This window comes from Coregonus clupeaformis, chromosome 25 (assembly GCF_020615455.1).
Source record: "Coregonus clupeaformis isolate EN_2021a chromosome 25, ASM2061545v1, whole genome shotgun sequence".
Classification (NCBI taxonomy): domain Eukaryota; kingdom Metazoa; phylum Chordata; class Actinopteri; order Salmoniformes; family Salmonidae; genus Coregonus; species Coregonus clupeaformis.
Genome location: NC_059216.1, coordinates 8,775,115 through 8,787,124, shown reverse-complemented (window position 1 = coordinate 8,787,124; position 12,010 = coordinate 8,775,115). Strand labels below are relative to the sequence as shown.

Here is a 12,010-nt window from a genome sequence, read left to right as displayed (position 1 = left end):
CTAAAACTCCCATGACCCTCCCATGGTACTGCCAGGGTCATGGGTCAGCGGCTCTCTCATAACATGAGGTTTAAACAGGTAAAAGCTGCATGGGTTAGAAAGGCAGAGAGGGAAACTGAAATGTAAGCTGAAGAGAACATAACCTCATTTCTAAATGTATGTTTGTGTGTAGATTTACTGTTGCCCCAATGTCATACTGTAGGCAATAACACTAACATGAACAGAAAACGTACACATTTACAATTTAATTAAGCTCCAAGGCATATCAACAGTATGAATAACAAAGAGGCTGTATTATTATCTCACCTGTAGAGGATGGTGAGGAATAGCATTGCCTGTCCTCCTCTGAGCAGCCAGTGGGAATAGTGTGGGCGGAGCCACAGGTCAGCACTCTGCAGCAGGGTGTCCAAAGTGATCCCTGAGACAGAGAAAACAATTCCAAGATCTTCATAAATATAACTGATCTGAACTACTCCAACGTTATTTAATGCATGACTTCTGGATGAGTCTGTAACGTGCGATCAACATAAGTAAGTAACCTTGTGCGAGCCGGAACGGCTCATAGGAGCAGGAGCCTAGCTGCGTGAGGCAGCTTGATGTACAAGTACACCCCCTGGACAGGATGCTTGTCTATCGCAGGGCTGTACCCCCAATCTATCTCCTTAATGCTGTGGTGGCTCCAAGCAGAGACGCATCGGGTCCCATTTTTTGTCTTTTGGTATGAATCGAACTCCCAACCTTCCAATCCAAGAACCGACAAGGCCACTGAGTTGGTCTACATGACCGGGGGAATTATGGGGAGCATTTGTTTTTGTGGTAGGCCCACTGTACCTGTTAGCATGCTGCTGAAAAGCATGGCAGGGAAGTAGTGGTAGTAGTAGAGGATGTGGCCCATGGTGTAGAAGGGTACGTAGTGCAGCAGTCCTCCACCTTCCATCAGCATGCAACAATGCTCTGCACATACACATCAGTGTTAGAATCAAGTACTCAAAATAGTTACTCATGGCAGTGACAGGAAAGTCCTAAATCCTCCTACCTGTTCTTCTCTTGTCCAGCTGGACTCCTCTGCGGACGGCCAGAGAGGCCGCTGCCACCATAACCACATACAGGCCCGGACTGACCAGGTTCAGCCACCAGATCACCTGCAGAGGAGTTCCAGATGTAGCTATACTGTAGCAGTGTTATGTGTATTAGCATACTCAGTGAATGGAGAGAGGTACTTACAGGGTTCCCTAACAGGTAGACCTGGTATTCAGTCTCATTCACTCCTGAGAACCTCAATCCCTTTACAGAACAAAGGCACAGTAATAAGTTAATATTTTTATGGGAATGTCACACCACACTGAACAAGTCATGGAGTATTCAACATGCGAACCTGGTAGTTGATTGGCCAGTGCTAGGGATTAGAGTTAATTTCATTGTTTTTGGGCTTCAACCCACTGTTACCCTGTAAAAATAGACATTTAGTCATAATTAATCCACTATCAATACACACGCAAACAAAAAACACACATTTAGATGAATATTAGGCATTAAGTACACACACAACATCACATATCAAGCAGTGGGAACATAATTTTAAAAAACTGAAATGAAAGGAATGGAATGGAGGCTACATTTGCTATTGATGGGATCCTCAATATTCCATTGAGAGTTTGGGGTCTCCTTCAGATATGGGCTACACGTAACCTCCACCTGTTCCCAGCCCCTGAACAGAGAAGACACAGTTTGATACTGTCATCACCCCTAATGTTAATAACATTTGGAAAGACATAGGAGAGAACTTTAGAAGAGCCTAGATCACTCCTCCATTTCTTACCATTTGGGGAGAGTCTTGCCAGAGGAGTAGAGCACACAGCCAGTTGCATGGTGCAGGAAGCGTACTTTGCTGCGTAACACCTTGACCAGGTCTCCTTTCCGACCTCCGCACGCCTCCACCTGCCACAAGTCATTAGGGTCACCTGTTGCAATATGAAAGCACCAGGACGGAATGATTCTGGTCAACATTTAGGCTGAAGGATGAAACCTCTCACACACTATTCATCAATAACATCTGAGAACTGTGCAAGTATTGTACGTGCTTACCATAGAGATCCTATTAAACTACTAGTTTTATTAGTATTATATAGTATTCTAATTCCAAATTCTATGGTGCTTACTTACAATGCCATAACCTGTGACATGGAAGTGTTTCTTAGTGAGAGGTGCCTCGTGGAGGTTGGTTAAAGGTAGTCCTGGTGGACACAGGAGAATCAACCATTGCACTGAAGAATTTGTTTTAATGTCAACATGTGCAGTACATTTACATTTTAGTCATTTAGCAGACGCTCTTATTTTTTTATTTTTTTCATACTGGCCCCTCATGGGAATCGAACCCACAACCCTGGCGTTGCAAACGCCATGCTCTAACAACTGAGCTACATCCCTGCCGGCCATTCCCTCCCCTACCCTACCCTGGATGACGCTGGGCCAATTGTGCGCCGCCCCATGGGTCTCCCGGTCACGGCCGGCTACGACAGAGCCTGGATACGAACCAGGATCTCTAGTGGCACAGCTAGCACTGCGATGCAGTGCCTTAGACCACTGCGCCACTCGGGAGACAATGATTAGCTTGCTAACAGTTGAGGGTGTCACTGTCAAACCAGGAGGGTGACACTTACTCTTTGTGCTCCAATCGAATAATGTCACCATAACGAACAAGGTCAGGTTCTCCTGATTGTGCTGGACAAAAACACAAAATAAATCATAATACGTACAAAACGTCTGTTGCAATTAAACCTATATGAGTGACATACAGTATTCTGACTACACAAAAAGTCTGTCCTCTCACCATCACTGTCATCAGGTCTCTGCACCAGCCACAGATTGTTATAGTCCTTATGGAGGTAGGCTGAGACCTGCTGCTGCTTTGCTCCTACTCCCTCTGGGTACAGATGCCAGTGAGAGTTGGGGTATCCTCCAGCGATACGCAGGTTCTTCACTGTGATGGTAGCCATATGCCAGGTCTGCAGGAGGAAGGAGAGCACAGACCATCATCAGAGTAGAATAGAACAAGGACAGACCAGTATTATTTAAAGCCCTGAAGCTAGGGGTTACTTTAGGGCATTATTTGAATGCACGTCATTCAAACTGACAAGTGGAAATATACTGTAAAGCACTGTAACGACAGAAACTCAAAAAAGTGTAGAGGATTCTGTTGAAATCAACTCACTCTCAGGCATGGATGCATTGTGTAGGTTGTTTCCAATCAGACGGGACAGAAAAGCAGAGCTAAAGAAGCCATCTCCTGGACCATTGGAGACCGGGGACAGTGGAAACACATTGTGTAAATGTGATTAGACATTATTTAGGGGGAGAAACAATTCAAAGCTTTCCAATCACCACTATAACAAATGCACAGCCAACAATCAACTTACCCTTTGTTCAGGACAACAAAGCGGACTGCAAATATTGTAACATACAGGAGCAGAGGAAGCAGGATAAGCCCAAACACCCGGGACAACAAGTGCTTCCCAAAATCCATTTGGTAGAACGAGGGAAAGAGAGCAGAAGTCTGTGGTGGCCTCCAATGTAAGCAGTGCTTGACTTGGACTGAAATACTGTAGGTCCCTGTACTCATTTTGGGTGCAGGAGCTACACAATAATTTTGAGCTAATATTCTATAAGAGGAACAGGATCTCAAGCAGTAGAACATTTTAGGTGCCAGTACTCAGTTCCAGTGAGCTCCTGCCCAAGTCAAGCACTGAATGTAAGTCAGTGTAGGTACGTCAATATTATAGGAGATCAATAATCATTTCATGAGTATCAGAGCGAGGTAGAGGTCCCCCAACAAACTCCACAGGTCACAGGCTGTGTTCAGTCCAACCAGCAGGATGTAAAACAGACCCACAAACTTCACCCCCAGGGCCCCAGACAGGTTCACCCCTGTCAGTACCAGCCAGAACCACTAGGGTGCACTGAAGGGCCTAAACACCATAGGAGAGCGCATAGCAGCATCACTGTATATAGAAGAAGTTGGTCAACAACAAGTCTTTTCAATCTGATTCTAATAATTTGAATGACAATTCAGATGTATTTTTTTTTATTCTGGAGGTTCCTTACCTATATCTCTGTAGTTTGAACTTGACCATGCTGAGCAGTGCTCCCATTATAAAGAACATGAGGATGGGGTCGAGAAGGATGTACTGGGAGATGGTGATGCAGCCAGTGTCTGAATGGGGGGGAAATACCCGAGGTATTTAGATTATGGTGATCTAACGCGATACACATTTTTTACTTCACAGAGAATCCTGTAATAATACAGTTATAACATAAGAATGGTTGACCAGTCCATACTCAAGTCTGTTTGGCAAGGTAATTGTCTAAAGCAGAACCAGACTCTACCCCAGGCTGGTGGCTGATTCTTTTTTTTTTTTTACAACTGCGACCTGGCCAAGATAAAGCAAAGCAGTGCGATAAAAACAACACAGAGTTACACATTGGGTAAACAAAACATAAAGTCAAAAATACAACAGAAAATATATATACAGTGTGTGCAAATGTAGCAAGTTATGGAGGTAAGGCAATAAATAGGCCATAGTGCAAAATAGTTACAATTTCGAATTAACACTGGAATGATAGATGTGCAAAAGATGATGTGCAAATAGAGATACTGGGGTGCAAATTAGCAAAATAAATAACTATATGGGGATGAGGTAGTTTGGTGGGCTAATTTCAGAATGGCTGTGTACAGGTGCAGTGATCGGTAAGCTGCTCTGACAACTGATGCTTAAAGTTAGTGAGGGAGATAAGTGTCTCCAGCTTCAGAGATTTTTGCAGTTCGTTCCAGTCATTGGCAGCAGAGAAATGGAAGGAATGGCGGCCAAAGGAGGTGTTGGCTTTCGGGATGACCAGTGAGATATACCTGCTGGAGCGCAGACTACGGGTGGGTGTTGCTATGGTGACCAGTGAGCTAAGATAAGACAGGGATTTGCCTAGCAGTGATTTATAGATGACCTGGAGCCAGTGGGTTTGGCGACGAATATGTAGTGAGGGCCAGCCAACAAGAGCGTACAGGTCACAATGGTGGGTAGTATATGGGGCTTTGGTGACAAAACGGATGGCACTGTGATAGACTACATCCAATTTGCTGAGTAGAGTGTTGGAGGCTATTTTGTAAATGACATCGCCGAAGTCAAGGATCGGTAGGATAGTCAGTTTTACGAGGGCATGTTTGGCAGCATGAGTGAAGGAGGCTTTGTTGCGAAATAGGAAGCCAATTCTAGATCTAACTTTTGATTGGAGATGCTTAATGTGAGTCTGGAAGGAGAGTTTACAGTCTAACCAGACATCTAGGTATTTGTAGTTGTCCACATATTCTAGGTCAGACCCGCCGAGAGTAGTGATTCTAGTCGGGTGGGCAGGTGCAAGCAGCGTTCGGTTGAAGAGCATGCATTTAGTTTTACTAGTGTTTAAGAGCAGTTGGAGGCTACGGAAGGAGTGTTGTATGGCATTGAAGCTCGTTTTGAGGTTTGTTAACACAGTGTCCAATGAAGGGCCAGATGTATACAAAATGGTGTCGTCCGCATAGAGGTGGATCTGAGCGTCACCAGCAGCAAGAGCGACATCATTGATATACACAGAGAATAGAGTCTGCCCGAGAATTGAACCCTGTGGCACCCCCATAGAGACTGCCAGAGGTCCAGACAACAGACCCTCCGATTTTACACATTGAACTCTATCTGAGAAGTAGTTGGTGAACCAGGCGAGGCAGTCATTTGAGAAACCAAGGCTATTTAGTCTGCCAATAAGAATGCGGTGGTTGACAGAGTCGAAAGCCTTGGCCAGGTCGATGAAGACGGCTGCGCAGTACTGTCTTTTATCGATCGCGGTTATAATATCGTTGAGCGTGGCTGAGGTGCACCCATGACCAGCTCGGAAACCGGATTGCATAGCGGAGAAGGTACGGTGGAATTCGAAATGGTCGGTGATCTGTTTGTTAACTTGGCTTTCAAATACTTTCGAAAGGCAGGACAGGATGGATATAGGTCTGTAACAGTTTGGATCTAGAGTGTCACCCCCTTTGAAGAGGGGAATGACCGCGGCAGCTTTCCAATCTCTGGGGATCTCAGACGTTACGAAAGAGAGGTTGAACAGGCTAGTAATAGGGGTTGCGACAATTTCGGCGGCTAACTTTAGAAAGAAAGGGTCCAGATTGTCTAGCCCAGCTGATTTGCAGGGGTCCAGTTTTTTCAGCTCTTTCAGAACATCAGCTGTCTGAATTTGTGTGAAGGAGAAGCGCGGGGGGGTAGTGGTAGCCAGGTGGAAAGCATGGCCAGCCGTAGCAAAATGCTTGTTGAAATTCTTGATTATTGTAGATTTATCGGTGGTGACAGTGTTTCCTAGCCTCAGTGCAGTGGGCAGTTGGGAGGATGTGCTCTTATTCTCCATGGACTTTACAGTGTCCCAAAACGTTTTGGAGTTAGTGCTACAGGATGCACATTTCTGTTTGAAAAAGCTAGCCTTTGCTTTCCTAACTGATTGTGTATATTGGTTCCTGACTTCCCTGAGAAGTTGCATATCGCGGGGGCTGTTCGATGCTAATGCAGTACGCCACAGGGTGTTTTTGTGCTGGTCAAGGGCAGTCAAGTCTGAGGAGAACCAGGGGCAATATCTGTTCTTAGTTCTGAATTTTTTGAATGGGGCATGCTTATTTAAGATTGAGAGGAAAGCACTTTTAAAGAACAACCAGGCATCCTCTACTGACGGAATGAGGTCAATATCCATCCAGGATACCCGGGCCAGGTCAATTAGAAAGGCCTGCTCGCATTGCCTCATCCTGTTGACAGTGATGAGGGGTGGTCGTTTGACCGCGGACCCATTACGGACTCAGGCAATGAGGCAGTGATTGCTGAGATCCTGGTTGAAGACAGCGGAGGTGTATTTAGAGGGTAAATTAGTCAGGATGATATCTATGAGGGTGCCCATGTTTACAGATTTAGGGTTGTACCTGGTAGGTTCTTGATAATTTGTGTGAGATTGAGGGCATCTAGTTTAGATTGTAGGTTGGCCGGGGTGTTAAGCATAGCCCAGTTTAGGTCACCAAGCAGCAAACTCTGAGGATAGAAGGGGGCAATCAGTTCACATATGGTGTCCAGGGAACAGCTCGGGGCTGAGGGGGTTCTGTAGCAAGCGGCAACAATTCACCAAAGACCAGCACTGCAGCAAGTGATGAGGGCAGCTGTCGGGGACTGGGACAACTCCAGTACTGTGAGGTAGGCAAAGGGGGGCAGACAGGAGCCCAGAGCTGCAGCGAGGCAGAGCAAGTTCACAGGTCAAACTAGTACTGTGGGGCAAGACATTACTTACACAATATAAAAAACCATTCTGTTTGTGTAGGCCTTACCCCTCTCATCCCCCAGTAGTTGTGGTGCTCATATTTGTCCCCAGGTTTAAGGAAAGGGTAGGTGCCATCGTAGCCTGTCATGTACCCTGCTAGCCTGATCAGCATCTGGCAGAGCGGGAAAAGCTGTCATCAAGGCAAAGGGTGGCTATTTGAAGAATCTCAAATATAAAATATATTTTTATTGTTGAACACTTTTTTTTGGTTACTACATGATTCCATGTGTAATTTTATAGTTTTGATGTCTTCACTATTATTCTACAATGTAGAAAATAGTAAAAAATAAAGAAAAACCCTTGAATGAGTAGGTGTTCTAAAACTTTTGACCGGTAGTGCACTAAGAATGTTGAGAATGAAAAAGGTAATGGCATTATCTTACTTTGCCAAGTGGTGGGTGGACATCAAAGAAGAAGGTTCTGTTGATATACAGTTGAAGTCGGACGTTTACATACACTTAGGTTGGAGTCATTAAAACTTGTTTTTATAAAATAATAATATGCCATTTAGCAGACGCTTTTATCCAAAGCGGGGATCGAACCCACTACCTTGGCGTTACAAGCGCCGTGCTCTACCAGCTGAGCTACAGAGGACCACTCATACTCCACACTCCACAACCACTCCACAAATTTCTTGTTAACAAACTATAGTTTTGGCAAGTCGGTTAGGACATCTACTTTGTGCATGACACAAGTAATTTTTCCAACAATTGTTTACAGACAGATTATTTCACTTATAATTCACTGTATCACAATTCCAGTGGGTCAGAAATTTACATACACTAAGTTGACTGTACAAACAGCTTGGAAAATTCCAGAAAATGATGTCATGGCATTAGAAGCTTCTGATAGGCTAATTGACATAATTTGAGTCAATTGGAGGTGTACCTGTGGATGTATTTCAAGGCCTACCTTCAAACTCAGTGCCTCTTTGCTTGACATCAAGGGAAAATCCAAAGAAATCAGCCAAGACCTCAGAAAAAAAATTGTAGACCTCTGGTTCATCCTTGGGAGCAATTTCCAAACGCCTGAAGGTACTACGTTTATCTGTACAAACAATAGTACGCAAGTATAAACACCATGGGACCACGCAGCCGTTATACCGCTCAGGAAGGAGACGCGTTCTGTCTCCTAGAGATGAACGTACTTTGGTGCGAAAAGTGCAAATCAATCCCAGAACAGCAAAGGACCTTGTGAAGATGCTGGAGGAAACAGGTACAGAAGTATCTATGTCCACAGTAAAACGAGTTCTATATCGACATAACCTGAAAGGCCGCTCAGCAAGGAAGAAGCCACTGCTCCAAAACTGCCATAAAAAAGCCAGACTACGGTTTGCAACTGCACATGGGGACAAAGATCTTACTTTTTGGAGAAATGTCCTCTGGTCTGATGAAACAAAAATAGAACTGTTTGGCCATAATGACCATCGTTATGTTTGGAGGAAAAAGGGGGTCGCTTGCAAGCTGAAGAACACCATCCCAACCGTGAAGCACGGGGGTGGCAGCATCATGCCGTGGGGGTGCTTTGCTGCAGGAGGGACTGGTGCACTTCACAAAATAGATGGCATCATGAGGAAGGAAAATTATGTGGATATATTAAAGTAACATCTCAAGACATCAGTCAGGAAGTTAAAACTTGGTCGCAAATGGGTCTTCCAAATGGACAATGACCCTAAGCATACTTCCAAAGTTGTGGCAAAATGGCTTAAGGACAACAAAGTCAAGGTATTGGAGTGGCCATCACAAAGCCCTGACCTCAATCCTATAGAAAATTTGTGGGCAGAACTGAAAAAGCGTGTGCGAGCAAGGAGGCCTACAAACCTGACTCAGTTACACCAGCTCTGTCAGGAGGAATGGGCCAAAATTCACCCAACTTATTGTGGGAAGCTTGTGGAAGGCTACGTTTGACCCAAGTTAAACAATTTAAAGGCAATGCTACCAAATACGAATTGAGTGTATGTAAACTTCTGACCCACTGGGAATGTGATGAAATAAATAAAAGCTGAAATAAATCATTCTCTCTACTATTATTCTGACATTTCACATTCTTAAAATAAAGTGGTGATCCTAACTGACCTAAGACAGGGAATTTTTACTATTAAATGTCAGGAATTGTGAAAACACTGAGTTTAAAAGTATTTGGCTAAGGTGTATGTAAACTTCCGACTTCAATTGTAGTAGCGCTCCATTTTCCCAAAGTGGGTCTCATCCCAGCTAAAACCGACAGGATCACACAATGAGATTATACATATATACAAGGTGACTTCATGAGGGATCCTAACAATTTATATCGGGGCACCATCACTCACCATACATTATTTTGTAAAGGCGTGTGGAAAAACACAGCAACACCACCAACAGAAAGTAACCGGTGCTTTGTGTCTCATTATTTGGAAAGTAGATGTCGTGGTCGTGTTGTGCTGATGTCTCATTTGAGGATTGTGCATCACCTTCTAAGTCTATCATCCTCTGTATTCTCCTCCTGAGTAACTCATGATTGGTTGAAACAGGGCTTTGCTCCCTTGTATTCTGTTAGCCTCTCCGATTTCGTAGCATTGAGGATTCGTCTTTGCGTTGTGCAACACATTCTTTCTTGGCCATTAGTTAAAACTGGAACAAAGTCCGTCAATTGGTATTATTTGAACCTGTTCAAAGAGAATTTAGGAAATAAGAATTCTTATCAGTGGAATGTTTGTGACAGCCTGCTGCAACATAGCCAACAAAAGCAGCCCGACAAGTGTCCTGTTCCATGGTATGCTTACTAGGAACAATTATAGCATAAATGACAATGAATGTATCTCCTGTAATATTATCCTTACACACTAGTTAGCATTGTAGCAAGCGAGCTCGCAGCAGCAGCTATCAGACAGCTTTGTACCTATTCAAGGCATGTAAATCTAAGCAGTTCTTCTCATTCTCGTTTCACCCAATATTCCGTGTAGGTAATGCATTAAAAGCAGGACTTTGGAAACAAGCATTTCTCAAAATTAAACTCCTATCCTGGCATGCACTCCTCTCTGCGTTTGCGCTACACGGTGCACAGATTTAAAAGCATCTACCGGTATTATGGTCAATAAAAAAAGGAATTACCCGATGTGTTTCATGAAAGATCTGCAAAAAGTGCGCACCACGCACGCGCACAATTTAGTCGCTTCTCAACGCTCCAAATTTAGCCGCACAGCGCGTGGTTTCAGTGATATGTATGCTTTCCCATCCTTCACGAAAGGAATAGAATCGACCGATATGGACACAATTTCCCAGTATCCAACTGAAATTCAGGACTAGGCTGAGAACCTTGGGAAACGTTTTCACCTGATATTCCGCTGTGGTTGAGCGGTCCATGCTATCCGGAGTCCTTGGGGCGTCCCTATCCCATTGAAGTTGACATTTAAAATGGTTAGGGGTAGGTAAGGGTTATAGTTTTAGTTAAGGTAAGGATAGCAGTTTAGGGTAGGGACGTCCCAAGGATCTGTATGGCACTGACCATGGTTGAGCTGTACCATAAGGCCACTGGGTGGCGTCAGAACACAAGAAATCACAGGCTCACACTCAACGGATGCTCACAACACATACAATTCTCAATTTGAGCTGAAAGTACAGTATATTTGCATTATAAACATACGATTTTGAAATTATATTATTGTAGTTAAGTATATTATTGCGTAATGTGTGTAGCATATTCCACAATAGCTCAGCTGGTAGAGCACAGCGCTTGTAACGCCAATGTAGTGGGTTCGATCCCCGGGACCACCCATACACAAAAAAAAAAAATGTATGCACGCATGACTGTAAGTCGCTTTGGATAAAAGCGTCTGCTAAATGGCATATTATATGTTCAAGTTTTATTTTGATGACTGATAGTAACTATAGTCTAGAGGTAAACAAAATGAATGAACATTATATTTTCATAGACCACAGCCTACACCACAACTTGTGGTTTACAAAGCCTTAAGTAATATCAAATACATGTTCACAATTTGTATAATGTCAATGTAAGGCTTGTGGAGGAATTAATCACACAGTATAGAGTACAGACCTTAAACATATCTTTAAATGCAGGTCAAGGGCATCAGTCATTGAAAGAAGGCATCCTCCAAATATGTATAAGATAGGTGCTGGCAAGATCTCTCTAAATGGAAAGTTTGAGAACATGACCAATCAGCAATCATGTGTTTCTAGTGACTTGAATGCAAAGGAAAATGTTTATTTTTAATTGGAAATGCTGAATGTGATCACTAAATTGATTGAAAAACGTCACTAGAATGACATGCTGATCTCAGTAAGATTATTTGAAAGGCAAAAAAGGTTGCGTTTTAATGGCACAACAGATAATGGTTGCATTTTAAAAGGCATTTGTCTTTGTATTGTACTTGAAAACAGTGCTGCCATTCCTAAAATTACATTTCAATGTCTGCTCCACAGGGCAGGATACATACACGTTCTCTTGTACAGTGTAAACCACTTCTCATACATAAAGATATGTCGATTTTTAAAAAAACAGAAATATATATAAATCTACATATTGCTAAACTGTAATGCTGGATTATTTTATTTTATTTTATTTTTTTGTCAAACAAAAATATTGGTTGCACTAAATGCATTATTAGAATGTAACAAAAAATTTATACATAGTA

The 12,010-nt window shown here is 43.3% G+C and overlaps 1 pseudogene; it reads right to left on the bottom strand.

Moving 5' to 3' along the window:
• On the bottom strand, positions 1 to 10,480 carry LOC121539748 (annotated as a pseudogene).
• Between the last annotated feature and the right edge of the window lie 1,530 nt (positions 10,481 to 12,010).